The sequence below is a fragment of the Marmota flaviventris genome, chromosome 12 (assembly GCF_047511675.1).
Source record: "Marmota flaviventris isolate mMarFla1 chromosome 12, mMarFla1.hap1, whole genome shotgun sequence".
In the NCBI taxonomy this organism is placed as follows: domain Eukaryota; kingdom Metazoa; phylum Chordata; class Mammalia; order Rodentia; family Sciuridae; genus Marmota; species Marmota flaviventris.
In genome coordinates, this window is record NC_092509.1 from 30,671,604 (window position 1) to 30,689,446 (window position 17,843).

A 17,843-nucleotide genomic window follows, 5' to 3' on the forward strand; every position below is an offset into this window, starting at 1 on the left:
ACACAAAAATAAAATAAAATAAAAATTAATGGTGGGGGTGGGCAGAGATAAACAGAAAGTTGACAAACTAAGCTGATTTTGAGTGTTCTTGCATTGCAAATGAGACGTTTAAACTGATCTGCAGCTCATGAGGAATAACAGGATTGACTCTGTACTTTATGGATAGTTTCTTTTTCATTTTTTTTTTCTTCTTTTGGCTGTGCTGGGGTGAAACCCAGGACCTGGCACCTCCTTTTTGGGTACTCTACCACTGAGCTGCATTCCCAGCCCTGACTGTACTTTAGAAAAGTGATTGTGTTGGCACAATGGAGGCTGTCATGAAAGTGGGGAGAGGAGCATCAGGGAAATTAGCTAGTGATGGGAAATGTACTATATTTCCTGGTGTGTGCCTGCTGGGGGTGACGGACAGGGTCCCTCCATTACTCCTTCTCCCCCTTTCCACGTATTGACAAGAGCCAGTGCCAGCAACCTGCCCACCTTTGTTAAATGTTCTCCTCAGTGAGAGCTCATCCATTAACCACAAGTCAAAGTCACTATCATTCAAAAATCATGTTAACTATCAAAAAGAGGGGAAAAAACCCAATAACGATAATGTATCCTGATGAGCAACAAATGATAAAAAAGAAAATGAAACAGGCAGAAAGCTCTGTGAATGAACAAAACACTGTTTCATTCAAGTTCTCAGTTCGCACAGAAGCACCTTTGTGCTTGCTCTTGAGCTGTGTGAGTTAGCTTGAAGAGTCATTATTTAACCTCTGTGTGCCCTAGACTTTCTCATCTGTGAAGGTTTTAGTCTAGATAAACCCTGAGATCTCTCTCAGATAACATTTGATTTTTGTTCTCCTCCTAGGGCCTTTCCACACCACTCCAGTTCCTATTAGTAGGACCAGCCACCTCATGCCAGGCCCTAACTCAATTGTATTAATGGAACAGAGGAGGGTTCCCTGGGCTTTGCTCTTCGGGTCCATCTACAGGCTCACATATTGCAAACACACACTACAGTAGCCTGGTTCTTGAGGCCTCACCTTTATGTGGAGTCTGAGTGGAGCCCACAATGAGCTCTGGAGACATCTTATGGTTTTTGCCATCACAAGCTGCTAATGTTTCTGCAAGAGAGTCCCCATGGATGAGCACAGACTATCCAGGCTGCACCTCCGCTCCACCGTGTATTTGCTGTGCAACCTGCTGCAAGGCGCATCAGCTTTCCTACCTACAAACTGGCAGTAACAGTACCTACCTCACAGGGCTGCTGAGAGAGCTGAAGGAGACTGAGCTTGGCACATGGCAATTGCCATACAAGGGGTGTGAAGTGAATAAACAGAATAAATGTGAAAGATATTATTAATAGAATGGTAGCCATTCTATCAATCTTGGCCATAATACACTGACACGATTGTCCAAATATGGGTCCCTAAGAGACCCAGACGTTTGGGTCAAAGTGACAGAGACACTGCTGGACAAACAGCAAGATCTCCGAGGATTCATCATTTTGCTCCTACACAGCGATACAGACAGCTATTCCCTCTCTGCTTCACAGGGAATTCATTTTGGCGCTTTTCTTCAGTGTCTGGAGAGAGTGCTCTGAATAAAAATAAAATGTGGTGACCTCAGTAATCTGAACATCATAGAAATATTAAGAATGGATCTGGATGAGCTCTGCCCAGTCACATTACATTTCCAAGCCTGGCTGGGAAAGTTTGAATACTTAGACACTTAGTGTAGAAGCATCTGCCAGGAAGAACTTGCTTCCCCAGTTAGAAAGACCAGGCTCTCTCTACCTTGGCCCCATCAGTCACCTTTCCAAAACACAAACAATGGGCTTTTGTAACCAGAGCATTTATATTTTATGTTGAGGTCAAAAATCCAATTAACTCAACCCTGAGCACCCAAAGAGAGGTAGCCAGGAAATTCTATGCAACTGAGAGGGGAAGGGAGAGAGGGAAGACTTGGGAGTCTGATAAACAGATTGCTCCTTGGTAATGGGATTCTTAAAACAGTGTCAATACAGACCCGTAACACAGGTAACCTCAGAGCTACCTGGAATACCAAGGGAAACCCCAAAAGCAATACAGCACAGAAGTAAATATATGTGTTTGTTTATGCATTTAAAAAATCCACAACGCTATTCAGAGCATCTGCAAGACCATGGCAGGGACGTGAGGAGAAGGATGACGGATTAATAGGTCCACCATTCAGTGCAGGAAAAACCTGATTGTCCTGTAAGCATTATGGAATCATGACCAGGACAAAAACAGAGTAGAAACATGACCAGATTTGTGTTTGAGATAAAGCTGCGGTACAGAATGGATCTGAGAGGAGCAGGAAAGGGGACCATAATAAAGTGTTTATTGCCATAGTTCAGAGGAAAAATGTGAGTCTGAACTAAGGAAGTCAAAAAAAAATCAGAAGGTACAGAGCCGTGAGAAATATTTCAAAAGTAAAATTGGCCGAATGTAGATATTAATTAAATGTGGGGTAGTAGAAATTGGGAAGTGACCCCCGTTCAACTAAACAAGCTCAGGTTTCCTCCTATGTCAGGTGTGTGCTGATTTAGTTTGTTAGTATTACCACAAATAGGCCCAACTACTTGCAAAATGACTTCATTGCCCTAATAGGTTTCCGTTGGTACATTGTTTCAAATGTCAATAACAATATTTCAGGATTTACAAAAAGGGATGAAAAATTCAACATTCTGCCAAGGCTCTCCTTTTTCCTCAGTGAGAACTGGCTCTAGGCATACCACGTCTCATGGCAGTAATTTTGTACACTATACAATTTTGATTGATTTCCATGTGCCAAATTATAAATCGTTATCAAGAAGTCTAATGACCATTTATCAAAATGATGTCGAAACCCTGTATGGAGTTATAAAGAAAGGATGTGGCAGGAAGGTATAGCTCAACTAAAAAGTCAATACTGAAGCAGATCTCTTCATAGATCTAAAACCTCTGCCTATGACTAGCCATGTGTTCAACGTGTTTTAACTGAAAACCCCAGAACCCTGTTGCAAACTCTTTGGATCAACTCCCAGTCATAATGGAATATGTCAGGTGTCACATGCCCTATACCCAGAACAGTGCCTGGCATGTATGAGACACAAATATTACTCCAGAAATATTTGTTGGATAAATGAATTGATAACAAAGGCAACCAACAGCAGGCGGGTTTAATCTCCAGGACCCTGAGCCAGATTTTTCCCTTCCAAGCCAAGAATCCCCATAAAATAACAAGAGGCAACACAGGGACAGCACAGCCTTCCATACCTCCTGCCTTCCACACCCATCACCTCTCTGCCTGACTTTGGTGCTGAGGATCTTTCTAGATCTGCACCTTTGCATGGGAGAACCAAAGGGGCTGAGGCACTGGAAGGCAGAGGAGCTCAAATCCCTATGTGGGCGTTCGACCACTAGAGGGCAAGAGAGTCAAAAGCCTGCTCTGGAAGCCAGCCTTGCCCTGGAAGGGTGTAAACTTCTTCTTAAGCTTATGGATGCCGCATGATTAGAATTCCTTTTACTAACAGTCAGTCCCCAATATCTAGTATAGCAGGAATCAGGAATTGGAATATGAAATTTTACACCTGAGCAATTGGAAATATCCACCTTTGGCAATGCTTTCATTTTTTTTTTCCTAATCATTTTAAAAGAAAACCAGAAAATAATCAGGAAAAATTCCCAAGACTGACTACTGCTTTGAGCCACCTCTTGTGTCTTGACCTGCCTTTTGTGAGTTTCTGGGTGCTCCTTCTTACCGCCATATGATATGACCAGATACACTGCAGGTCAGGTAGGGGGGCCACCAGGGAAAATACAGGCTGTCCAGTTAAATTAGAATTTCAGATAAACAATGAATAATTTTTAACATGTTATTATGCTGTGGTATGAGGGCAAATTTGTTATTTTTATGGGTTCGTTTGGCAATCCCATCTGCACGAGGCACTAGGATATTTGTTCTTCCCCTAAGGCCCCTGGTCCCGCTCACTCCTCTGTGTTGGCCATGTCTTTCCTCCTGCCTGGAAGGTTTTCCTCCATCACTGTACCCACCTATTCATTTATCTGCTCCTTGTTCAGGGTCTGGCTTGAGTGTCCCTCCCTGCATCCTTCTTCACCAGTGCCTCTGGATGGAGGGCTGTGGGACCCAGTGTTTGTCCCAGCCAGTCTGGTATTCTAGGAAGTGGGTGTGTGGGCCTGAGACGGGTGATTCTCAGAGGGGCCGGAAGGAAGGGGATGGATGTGAAGCACCCAGAAGAGGTCCTTCTAGATGCCCTACATATTGGAGGAAAACATGGCTGGAAACCCCTGCTGTAGCCAGCAAGCCCCTGGAGGGCAGGGGCCTAGATCTTGTTTGTGACTCCTGTCTCAGTTCCTCTGCACTTAACAGAGATACCTGCTCCTAACAGATCCTCAACAGGTACAAGTTAAATGAAATCATCAAGCTCCTCACTTTAGGGGGTAGAGCACATGCTTAGCATGTCTGAGGCCCTGGGTTCGATCCCCAGCACAAAATAAAACAAAACAAAACTTCAAAAAAAAAAAAAAAATCCCCACTCAACAGGTCCTAGATCTTTGTCAAAATAAACAAGACACAATCTCCCTTTAGCTGTCCTTCTGGCACCTTGATCTAAGAGGTTGCCCCCCACCCCACCCCACCCTAGTCAGTTCTTTACTCTCCTGTCAAAGAGGAAAAACTCATTTGGTGCCTGGCCATCATCAGCTCTGCTGACCTTCTGACCTTCTGACTCTTCTGGAAGCATGTTCACATATCTCAGGACCTCTGTTGCCTTCTGACCTCTTCCTCCCCTTGGTTTTTGCCCACTTTTATGGAGGTAGATGCCATAAAACAGACCTGCTTGTCCTTCATCCCAACGGCTAATTCTTGGCTTTCCAGACAGGCTAGACTCACAGCCCTAAAAGCCCTGTGCCCAGGTTTCCTGGGCCTGGGAAGAACACAGGGTTGGGGCCACCATCTGAGGATGACTGGGTTTAGCTGAAACAAGGGAAACGCTCTGGGATGGCTACCCCATGGCTTGTACAGGCAGAGTTCTGGACAGGAAGACAGGGCACCGTAAAGCTGGCAGGAGAAGGAGGCTTAGTAAAGGGACTTCAGTATTTTAATAAGAATGGACAGGGCTCAAAATATGCTACTAGGAATGCTGTCGTCTGGGGACAGGGACTCCTACCTTTTTCAGGTACAAAAAAGACAGAGGGAGTAGTACCAAGCCCACCTGGAGAGAGTCCTGGGGGACAGCTGCTTGGCCTTCCCTAGAAGAGTATGGCCCACTCACGGTGGCCCAGCAGAAAGAAGGCCAGAGGAGGAAGCAGCCCGCCTCATTTTCCTTTTGGCTCTGGTTTGCAGCTACACTTGTTCAGAGCTTGTTGAATTGAATGCAATAGGACATTCATCAATCTGGAGACAGAAGCAATGGGGGGAATGGAGCAGGTATGGTCTCAGAAGGCCCATGGATTGGCTCCCCCTTCTCTGGTCTCTCTGAAAGCCCTGTGGGGTCTCCCTCTGCAGGGGTGGGAACTATCAGGGAATGTGAGAGAACAGTGTGAACCCCACAGTATAGAGAGTGTTGAGGGACATGGAGGGACAAGATCGATGACATGTTATACATGTGGAGAGAAAGAACAGGCATATAAAATAGAGATCAAAATACAGGATCAAGTGAGGGGTAGAGACACCTGGCTTGGGAGGTTCAGTACGACTTTTAAGAGGTGGGGCCCAATGGAAAGGAGGCAGGTCTTTGAAGGAGATGTTGGGACCCCAGCCCCTTCCTTTCTCTCTGCTTCCTGGCTCCCGGAGGTGAGCAGCTTTGTTCTACCATGCACTCCCCACCATGATGTTCTGCCTCACCACAGGCCCAAAGCAATAGAGCCAAGTGATTATGAACTGAGGACTTTGAAATTTTGAACCAAAATAAACCTCACCTCCTGTTAAGTTAATTTTTCTCAGGCATTTTGTCACAGTGATGGAGAATTGACTGATATAAGCCCACACTTGCTTTAATACTAAGCTGTATGTTCTAACATCAGTTTTACCAGTAACCATGCTGATACTTCAGTCTCTTTCTTACTCCTTTACTTCTTTTAAGAACTTGGGTGTGGAAAGTCATATGGCTTAGGAATCTTAAACCATACACTATCCAAACACTGTCCCCTCATATATGTTAGTCATCATATTAAGTTATTTACATGCGCTTAAATATTGAATCCTCTATGAGGAAGGTGCTATTATTATTATTCCAGTTTTGCAAATGAGGAAATGAAGACATTCAGTAACCTGACAGAGGTTACACAGTTAGGAAGCATAGGAGCTGGGATTGAAACTCACGGTCTGCCTACAGATCTAACAACTGCTTTCAAGCTTTGCTGCCTCATCCTTGACTTCTTTTGTGGTATAGTCTTTTCATTTTTTTCTAAACAAGTTATTATGAATAAATGATGTTGATGATGAAGATGGGGATTGAACCTAGGAACTCCTATATTCTAGGCAAGTGTTCTACCACCATGTCGCCCCAGCCTTGTTATTTTTAATCAGAGTTATCCCAGTCCTAAATAATTTTTAAATGAGCAGGCCAAAGTACGTGTACATGGCTATGCTTAAAAAAAAAAAAAAGAAAAAAAGCTGAAAGGGGTAAAAATACCACCAAAACAAACATCCTCAGGTGCTGCGATCTGCCCTCATATGTCAAATGTTAGGAGCTAAACGCTCCTCTCGTCTCTTGCTGACTTAGATAGAGCTGTCTGGCTTAGTGCACAGAGCTGTATCTAGCAGCTCACTTATTTCCTCAGGGAAAAACAATTGAAGCTATCGCTCTTGTTCAGGTTAGATAGCAACAATTTAGAGAGTTCTCCCCTGTAGATAGAGGAAGACAGGTATTATCTGGCCTGACCATGGGAAGATGAAGAAGTAGTACCAAATGCTGTACTTATAACTCAGCAGGACAGATGGCCAGCAGTCATACAGAAAAGACTCCATGGTTTACCCAGGGCTCAGCTTTTGGATCATGACAGAACACTTTGCCAAGCAACTATTTAAATTGGACAGCAATCTAAAATCTTGGATCAGATGATGAGTTCTTCACAGCAAAAAATTTTTTTTCCAGATAAGTCCTAGAAGACTCTTATAAAAACCAGAGCTATAGGATTTGTTGGAGATGAGTAAAAAGTTAAGTGATAGAGTTTGGCAGCCAGAGCCTTTTAGCCACTATCAAAGGAGCTTCCCAAGGTCTAGCTGGAAGCATAGTCCCATCCATTGTAAATGTCACTTCTGGTCACAAACACAGAATGAACTAATTGGACCCCGTGCTTTTCTCAATTCCATTATGAATCTTGTTAGTCCTCATCTGGATGTGACCTTTAAATCAGGTTAGAAGGCCCTCCCATGGCCCCTTGTCATCTGTCCCAAAATGCTTCTCTTAGAATCCAGGGTCACAAACAATAGGATGTGAAACACTTAACCTTGTGGGGGTGGTGCTGATAAATAAAGTCACAATGACTGTTTTGACAGGGTTCAGGACACGCGACCCCAGGATACAACATCGTGACATTTGAGGAAACAGCAGAAGCAAGAAGGTCACTCTCCTTCCTTCCCTTCACCTTTCTCTGCCTAATCAGACTATCACTTTGTCATGTGAGGGGTGCTCTCTCTACTTCCAGAAGAAAGGGGATCATTCTTACCTCGGAAGCCACCAGGACTCAGAGAAGAATCTGAACAAATAGGACTTGCTAAGTTTATTACCACAAATCAGACCCTTCATGCCTTCCAATCAGACTTCTGCATGAGGGTCCCTCCTTTATCAAACCTAAACATAAAAATACACAAGTTTATCTGTTTCTTTGGGTCTGCATTTCCAATGGCTTCCATGTCCCACAAAGCAGACCTTAAATAACTTTCTGTGCCTCCCTCTTGTGAATCTTCTTTTGTTTTAGGTGTTTCAGCCATGAATGTAGCACTGGGTGAGGAAAATGTTCCTGCTCTATAGTTTCATTGCCTCCATCTTTGATCGTCATCTGGATTTCTTTGGCAGGATTTATAAGATCATAAGTAGCTCTCTTGAAGTGGAGGACTTTCCTATTCTGCTCATTAAATGTTTCTTAATCCTGACCAGCTTAGTAGGGTAAAAATGCAGGTCTTTCAATGATCAAGCTGAGTAAAATCGTGCTATGGAAAACACAGACTCTGTGGTACAAAGTACCTGATACCGTTTTAAGAGGACAGCGTAACCAACCCACATCCTTGTTATCCTTTCCTGTCCATGAAGTCATCTGTTCATCAGAGCACTTGGCTAATATGCATTTCCTTCTTATAGACTCTCTCCATATGGTAGCTAATTGGAGCGTTCTGGCCAGCATTTCCTGGAGTAGGTGCCAAAGGATGGAAAGGTGTTAAGAAAATAACTGGTCAGCAGCTTGCCTACCCCTAGACGTGATATCCTCATTCTAATTCTGGAATTCCTAGATAGCTCTGGGCTCTCCCAGGACATATGGGGGAATCTGTGGGTAGGAGAAACTTCTGGACTCCCTGTGTTTGTCAGCCAGGGCAATCCTGCTATGGGAAAGCCCTACAGCTCACTTTTGAAGTCCAGCAGAGTTCAGAGCTGCTTACCGTTCTACCAGGAGAAGGTTCCAAGCCTGGGAAGCTCAGCCTCAGTCTCCATGCCACCAAGCTGTTCAGAGAAATTCGGGCATTAGAAGTAAGGATGAGAACTGGCTCTGGCATGGGCTCTGGAGGCAAAACCTGTCCTGCTTGCTATTTTACTGCTTCTATCACATGCCATGTTACCATGCCTGGGATTCTGGAGGTCTCTTCCTGACCACCCCACTTGTGTGAGAGAGGTGGCCATAAAGGATTCTTTGATCTACCTCTCCTGAGGTCAAAAGACCTTCCTATGACAGGTGGTGTCCTGCCCTGTATCCAGATGAAAGGAATCCTACAAAGAGAGGCCAAGAAGAATCTGAACAAACAAGTCCTGCTAGTCCCCCTTGGCCATCCCTGTTTATCACCATTAAATCCATTAGACCCATTTGGTCTAATCATTATTTCCACCTGATTTCTAATTCTTCATCAAGCCTAAGCATAAAAGCACAGTTTTCTAGGGGTCTTTGGGTCTTCATTTCTGAAGCCTTCTCATGTCATGTAAAACTTTAGTTAAAAAAAAATGTGGTGCTTTTCTCTTATTAATCTGCCTTTTGTTACAGGGTAGCAGTCATGACCCTTGTGGTAAATGAGGAGAAAGTATTACTTTTTGTCCCTTACGTGGCTAACAGTGTATGTACATGTATACATGGTGAGAATGAGGAATGAAAGTATTTTAAGTTATTGTATTAATGATCGGAATGATGGACTGTTATATCAACACCATTGATTATCATTTAGAACTGCTTTCTTAGTCTCTGGGTCACATTTTTCCAAGTATTTTTTTTAAACAAAATGGTGTGGGCCCATTCCTATGATCTCTCTATCCCTTCTACGTGTTATCCTGGATGGCTCCTTCCAATCCTGGAATTCCTAGATAACTCTGGACTGTCCCAGGACATATGACAAAATCTACCCCTTCAGCTAATCACTTGGTAGTAGTGACAGCCACCATTTGAGGAGTGCATGCTTTGTATCAGGTGGCAAATGAACTAATTTCATGGTAGCATCATTTATTGTTCTTAACAAACCAATGAGGTAGTTACCATTCTCAGGTTACAGGTGAGGGAATTAAAGCCTTGGCTGGTCAAACAACAAGCCCTTGGAGACTAGACTCAAGGGCAGTGTTCAATCTCAAGTCTGGAAAGAATATCCAGAAAATGCTGAAATCAGTGGCTGACTCCCAACAATCAAAATATAGGCACATGTTATTAGCAGCCTTCTATATCAGTGGGTTCTATATCATGAAATTCAATCAACTGTCAGTTAAAAAGAATTGGAAGAATTTCATCTTTTTAATACATACAGACTTTTTTCCTCCCTGGTCATTCTTCCCTAACCAATGTATAACAACAATTTACATAGCATTTACATTGTATTTGGTATTATAATTAATCTAGAGATGATTAGGGGAGTGTATGCATAGATAATAAAAGGGACTTAAGCATCTATGAATTTTAGTATCAATGGGGAGTCCTGGAACCAGCCCCCTATGGATACAAAGGGAATGACTACATTTAATGCCCAACCTCCACCTTTCTTTTAATGCAAGAAACAATTTCATTTCAGATAGAACAGCCCCAAGAATAAGCCCTGGTGGGCAGCAGCCTATTGAATGTATCTAAGAAGAAACTTGCAAGTTTAATTGCAGTCAGTTTCACAAATGATTACTGAACACCAAGTGTGCACCTGGTAATATACCAGAGGCCAGAGATTCAAAGATGCGAATAAGGGGCCCTTTTTAACATGCAATATATTCATGGCTGTGATCTTCACACCACTGAGAATCTCTAGTGGTCTGCTAGAAAGAACTTGAAACCTCATTATTATTAAATCTTCTCTCTATATGGCTTCAATTTTACTCAAATATTAGTAGTGGGGCAGGGGAATTAAGTAATTTAATAGCTAAGTTATTTAAAGCATTTAAACAAATGTATTCAAAATAAATGTGGCTATCATGGAGCTGAATAGAAATACTGCCTTATTTTTTAAGATTAAAGTGCTGGACTTAAAGAAATTGAGGTCATTTCCCTCAGGATTTACCCCTGAACTCCCAAGGGTACTAGTTCTTTTTTCTTTGTTGAGAGTTCTAATGCCTCAAAACTAGGTAGAAATATTTTTAAGGCACAGAGCATATTAATTAATGAAGGGGGATTGAGAAGAATAGACCAGCGACAGTTTTTAGAAGCTGAACTCTACCGACTGAGAGAGGAAATAGATGTCTGAGAGTCAGGAAGAAGGAGAACTCATGGGGACCTTAATTACTGTTCACTCAGTCAGCCACAAAGATTATGTGAGTAAGTATAAAAGAGAAAAGAGTGAGAGAGAGGAGCTTAGTGAACTCATGATGTCAAGCAAGAAAGAAGGATTGGGTTAGGAAAAATAGAGTAAAAGATTGGATCCACAATCAGTTTTCTAGAAATTGTTTATGAGCAAATCCTAAGGAGAATGGCCAGGCTGGCAGACCAGGGCTGTGAGGAAAGTCTGAAGGCACATAAATAGAGTCCTGTTAGGAAAGAGGCATCATGGAAAGAGGGGTAGGGAAGACCAGGCAGTGCTGAGCACAGAGTCCAAATTGTAGAGCGTGCAGTTGAAGAAACTGAGTAAAATGAACTGAAAAAATAGTGGAAAATGGATAATAGGTGAGGAAAAACCAAGGAGATCCAACTTTTAAATAATAAGTATCTCTGTAAAAATCCAAGCCAATAAAAGAGAAATCATCTCCAAAGATAAATTTAAGAAGCTTTAGTGCAAAGAAGGACTGAATTCTATATGATGAATAAATAGAGGCTAAGAAAAGACAGACATGGATCAGATGGTACCAGGGGGAAAAGTCAGTTCTGGAGGGTCGTGGATAATAGGTACAAAAGTTTCAGAGATATAAAGTGAGACTCGAGAATATTGGACTCAACACAGTCATCCAGGTAAAAAGGCAAAGGATTTCCAAACTTAAGAGCTCAGGAAAATAGTATCTGTGAGATCTGTGAGCCCGTTTGAGGAAATATTGGAAGAACCATGCAAGAAACAATTGAAAAAGTAGGCTAAGGGCTACCTTGAGTACTGAACATATCTGGGGCTAAAACTAAACCTAAGGTAATGGATAGGAATGAAGACTTCAGAACTTAAATTTTATGAACAAGGCCCATTTAAAAACAACTTTGCTAACAAGCATTAGGAAATCAAGGGGAAGATATGATAAATTTTGATAGATAGGTCAATTTCTTCACTTTTCAAATGGAGGGTCAAAATGCATTCATCTTTTAAGTCTGGTAAACCAGGGAACAGGAGTAGGATTTTGTCTGATTTTAAAAGCACATGTATGGAGGATGTTATGGTTTGGATGTGTCCCCCCAAGACCCAGATGTAAAAGGACTGGTCACCAGCCTGTCATGTTACTGGAGAGTGGTGGACCTTTAGGAGGTGAAGAATGGTGGAAGGAAGTTAGGTCATTGGGATATGCCCTTGAAGAGAATAGTGGGGCCAATACCCTCCTCTTTTTTCTTTGGTTTCCTGGCTGTCATGAGGTGAGCAGCTTCCCTTGTCATGTGCTCCCACCATGATGGGTTGCCTCACCATAGGCCCCAAGAGGATGGGGCTAATCAACCATGTGGACAGGAACCTCTGGAACTGTGAGTCAAAATAAACATTTCTTCTTTTTAAATTGATTTTCTCAAGTATGTGTTACAGTAGCAAAAAGCTGACAGATGACTTTTTAAACAGAGATGACTTATTAAAATAAATGAAAACTAACAAAATAATAGTTGCAATAAAGAAAGAGCTTCAGGACTCAGAAAGAGAATGTAGAAGAGAATGTCTTGAAGGGGATTCTGGACTACAGAATGATATTTTTGGACAGGTACTTGTAACTACTTCAGCTAGATCCCTTATCCTGCAGGGTTAACACATAAGCATATCTTATTGGGGCATCAATATCACCTGGGAAGTAGGATTGCCCATGGTTTTACCAAGTCCAACACAGAAATATGAAGACCTCCATCAAAGTGCCAACTGGGTAAATGGTGATCCCAAGATTTCACTCCTCAGCAAGGAATGCCTCTTTATGATCATGCATTAGTGGAGACCAGAAATCAACACGAGGAGCCTCATCTTGAGGATCCTCTTTCTTTCCAGTCAAGTTTTTACAACAGTGTTTGAAAGATTAGTTTAGCCTATACATCCATTTCCTTTTTCAGAGAGTAGCATTGTAAATATTATGCATCTTGATATTATCTCCTATGGGTAATGAGATCCTAATAGTTTTTTTTTTTTTTTTGTCCCAGTACTAGCCAGGAGCAGGGTTCAATAGCCTGCCTCTGTTTTCCTCTGGCTTTAATGAGTATCTACAGTGGCAAGATAAAATTGTACCAGTGAAGATAAATAGGAAAAAGAACAATCCTAAGTTCCTGGTTTGAGTCTTGTACTCTGATTGATGGGGCCAAGCACCACTCTGTTGGCTAGTGACCTCTGCCCCCTATCTGGAAGCCTTCACTGGACAGCCATTGGTGCCTGAGTATCTTGAGGTGAAGATGGGTGTGGTTTTATGGGAGACCCCTACATGTGTAACTGACTGTCTTGGCAGGGGCTTAGACAGTGGGGGTGAACTACCGAAAGTGCTAGGTAACTTATTTGCATTAGAAAAATAGTTCTGGGCTTTCAAAAACATCTCTTCATGGAGAGGATTCTGTGAGGTATACTAAAATAAATAAATAAAGAATGATACCATCTAAAATGAACATCTGTTATAACAGCTGTTCCTAAAAGCAGACGAAGGTACAACGGCCACATAAAAACTAGAAAAGAGGACTATCTTCCAATTTTATCCACACTCTAATGGAATGTAATTCCCCTCACCATTTATGACCTAGTAATTCCACTGGGATTTGGCAAATTTCAAGTTCCACAAGTGAAAAACCACATGGGTTTTAAACCGTAATTAAATATCCCAACTGCCTGAAAATTTGTCAGAGCTTTAAAAACAACATCTATCCTTAAGACTCCACGCACTGTCCCCTGTTGAAAACTGAAGTGTCCATCACCAAAATAAACCCAAGAATAACTAAGAGGTGTCTGTGTCTCTGTGCATGTTGCTAGTCAGAGAGTGGATGTCACTTAGGGGTAACTTTGAGTTGAGAGGGCTGAGAGGGGACAAATTTCTATAAAGATGGTGGAGAAGGCAGAAACTGAGTCTTACTATCTCATAAGAAATATATTGAGGGACGTGGGGATATTTAGTTTGCAGAGGAGAAAGCTTGAGGAGACAGGGCCGTTGTCTCAGTATATTTGAAAGCTTGTCATGTAGAATACGGAACAGATTTATTCTGTGTTGCTGTGGGGAGCAGAACCAGTGTCAGCGAGAAAGCTCATTTTCATTCATTATAGAAAGATATTCTGTATAATTTGATTTAGTAAAAAAAAAAGTTGGTTTATTCCTCAAATAGAGAGGGAGCTCCCTGCTGCTAAGAATAACAAAGTACAGGCTAGTTGAACATTTCTTGGGAATTTTGCAGAGGGGTGTTTCATACCGGAGTGTATTAGAAGAATCAAAGAACCTACTTTCACATTCTATCATTTGTGCTGTTAGAAAGCCTTTTACATAATTTTCAAAATGTAGAGAATAACGATGTTGGGGAATTATCTTTAAGACACAGAGAGTAATTCAGCCCCATTTCTTTTTTTTTTTAAAAAAAATTCATTATTCTCTTTTCTGAAGATGAATTGGAAGCAGATGATGAATAGAAAAGGGAGAAAGAAAAATCAGAGGAAGAGGAGAATAAGGAGAATTTCTGTGATCTTCTCTTTCAGAAATTAGGCAATAATTGAATAGTCCTGTGAAATGTAAACCCTTGCATAATTAGAGAGAATTTTCATCAAAGACCCAACTCGCCTTTGCAAACAGACTCCCAAAAATCCATCACCAGACATGAATTTCTACCAGCAGCACTACAATTTTAGTACAAAATGTAATGTTCTTGTTTTTAACCTGTTCTCTACACGGATGTTCTGTCCTATCTATGAGGGTATATCTGGGATCATTCCTAAGTGATGAATTTGTTTTCAAAAATGCCGGTTGTGTTTACAGATTAAAGAACACGTCTACTTACACCAAGCCTACGAACAACCAAAAGAACCCCTGTAAATACATGCAAAGAGCCTAACCTATTTCCTAAACTAGAGAAAATGAAAACAAACAAGGCCATTATAATCTCCCCGGAGAGCAGTCACTTTTGAAAACAGATTAAAAAAGAACTGTGAACTCAGCATCAAGACACCCTTGGATGGATGTTATAGTTTGGATGTGAGGTGTCCCCAAAAGCTCACATGTAACACAGTGCAAGAAAGCTTAGGGGTGAAGTAATTGGGTTATGAATCGGCGAATTAATCCCCTAACAGGGATTAACCGAGTGGTAGCTGAAGGCAGGTAGGGTGTGGCTAGAAGAGGTGGGTCACTGGGGGTGTGCCTTTGGGTGTATATTTTGTATCTGGTGAATGGAGTCTCTCTTTCTGCTTTCTGATCACCATGTCTTGAGCGGCTTCCCTCTTCCACACTCTTCTGCCATGATGTTCTGCCTCACCTCAAGCCCCAGGGAATGGAACAGATGTCTATGGAGTGAGACCCCTGAAACCATGAATCCCCCAGTACACTTTTCCTCCTCTAACTGTTCTTATCAGGTATTCTGGGCACAGCAGTGGAAAAGCTGACTGCAACACTAGATGAGCATATTGGGATCCTCTCACTGGATCTCCACTGGTGCTGATCTAAACTCCACAATTCTCTCAGAGCCCACTTAAATTCCACTCTTCATTGCAAATAGGAAAAAGTACATGACATGACATACTGAACGTTTCATAGGTGCTTCAAAATCTTTGTGCCCGGAATTGAGCTTGTAATTTTGTCTTGACAACCTGATCCTCTTTCAGTGTTGTATGGTTCTACTGATTATTATCAAAAGAAGAGTCAAAGACTTCCCTGACACTTCCTTTCCTCTCACTCTTGGATGCAATTATTAATTAAATGCCATATAATCTATCTCCCAAGTACTGTTTGAATCCATCCTACTGCTACCATTGTGGACAAAGCCATCTTCTCTCCCTCAGAAAACTGTTTTCTAGTTTGAAGTTGTTCCCAAGTTTCATGTGTTAGGAACTTAACCTGCAAATTTATATGTTTATGATATTTGGAGGCAGGCCCTTTAAAAGGCAGTTAGGATTAGATGAAGTCATGAGTGGGGACCCATGATGACATTAGTGACTCTTTTCAGTTCTGGGATTGAATTAAGGATTTTGCACATGTTATTAGTGATTCTATAAAAAAAGGAAGGGATTCAAACTAGCATGATGGCTCTGTCTTACCAGATAATGCTCTCTGCCTCATTTTTTTATGATGCAGCGAGAAGGTCCTCACCAGATACTGAGCATGATACTCTTGGACTTCCCAACTTCCTGAATCATGAGTCAAATAAACTTCTATTTTTTATAAATTACTTGTTTCTGGTATTTTGTTACAGTAACAGAACATGAACAAAGATACTGTCCCTCCAAAATAGAGGCCATGATTTTTCCCACCTCAGAGTCTTCATATATGGGATTTCTTCTGTCTCTCTTTTGTGCCTCCCTCCCTAGCCAAGTCTGACTTCTCCCTTAGGTCTCAACTCTCGGTCCTCAGGGAAGTATTCCTTGACACCAGACCCTGACAACAGTTCCTCTGAGATATTCCTAAGGCTCTTCACATCTCTTCCTTATAGCCCACATCGCACTTTAAATTCTTGTGCATCATCTATTTTCTAAACCAGATTAGAAATTCTGAGAAATAAGGGACCAGGTCTGCCTGAACCAGTAATCTAGGTACTTGGCACCTAATGTGTGCTCAACAACTTGTTGTCTGAATACCTGAGTGAAGATATATGTGGTCTATGTCAATGATTCCAACCTTCACTGTGCAAAAGAACCACCTGAGAAGTCAATTTGGCAGAACCACAGTCAGTCCCAGGAATCTATCTTTCCAACCCCAACTCTGGGGGAGCTTCAGTTCAGATTTTCCTTGGCTCATACTTCAGAAATCAATATTCCAGGAAACAGGGGACAAGGGAAAGAAGAAGAATTGAGGCTAAGGACATAAAAGAGAAGAAAATGTGAGAAGTTAAATAACAACAGCAGATATTGATATAACTGTGAAAACAGCCACTCAACATCTCAAGGGCTAAATGGAAGATTGTCAAATTGATGGGCAAGGGTAGCCTCGGATCTTAGAAGCAGCCACCGGAGGGAGCTGGAGGTCTGGGGTGTCCTTAGAATAGGGAAATAGATTCGGGCTTGTGTTGAAGGGTGGCTGCGGTTGGAAAGGAGGAGTAGTAATAGACAGACAGACTAATAGGGACATGGGTTTTAGAAGAAGGGAAGCATAGAGTGAGAGCAGCAGGCCCAGGAACTGAGAGATTGAGGACATGGTTGGAAAAAGGGGAAGGGCCTGACCGTCGTGGGCCTCAGAACATACCCCCCTCTGCCCCCAAAATATGTCCCTTTAGTATAAGGGCTGTTTTCAGCTGAAGGCAGTCGAGAAACAGAGGACACAGGAAGAAGTCTTTGCCCAATCACTTTCTGCCTAAAAGAAGGTCATGAATTTCCCACTGTGAAGTGTCCTTTTCCCTTCACTTGGACCCGGGAGAGGGGATGACTCTTACCATGGCAATGCCACCAACTTGCCTCTGCATAACAAGCCTCACTAAACAACCCTTATCTTCTATTTGTTTCCTCCAGGTATTTACTTTTTTTTTCCTTCTTTTTTAGTGGTGCTGGGGATTGAACCCAGGGCCTTGCTATTACACCCACCCGCCATGTATTTACTCTCCTATCCTTTATGGCTCTTAGAAGTCCAAACTCCTTTATCTTTCCATTTCGTTAAAATGGTATGGAAACTTCAAGTCCTCACTGCTTTGTGGAGGTTTTTCCACTTCTTTTCCGAGAGTTCTTCAACATGCATGTGAAGGTAAACCTTTTCTTTTGTTAGTCTGTCTTTTATCAGTTTAATCCACCCCCCTATACACACACATCATGAATTTGAGGGTAGAGGAAAAGTCCCCTCCACCACTACATTAAGCAAAAAGGAATAAGATGAAATGCCCAAATGTAACACCCGACTTATGGTTTAAATGAAGGGCTAAATTTTGGAATACTTAAAAGGAAATACCCCATTTTTCATAATATGCTCC

At 42.0% G+C, this 17,843-nt stretch overlaps 1 protein-coding gene across 15 annotated transcripts in view; it reads right to left on the bottom strand.

Moving 5' to 3' along the window:
• Kiaa1217 (KIAA1217 ortholog) overlaps window positions 1-17,843 on the bottom strand; it is a 369,334-nt gene that overhangs the window by 295,975 nt on the left and 55,516 nt on the right. Inside the window, exon 2 of one of the 15 annotated variants that reach the window (XM_071599837.1) lies at window positions 8,608-8,668. The exons of 13 other annotated variants lie outside the window; for them this stretch is intronic. The gene's annotated coding sequence lies outside the window, so the exon portion shown is untranslated. Of the gene's footprint in view, window positions 1-7,679; window positions 7,699-8,607; window positions 8,669-17,843 lie in introns of those variants that run through there. One more of the 15 variants, XM_071599842.1, reaches the window with a different exon arrangement.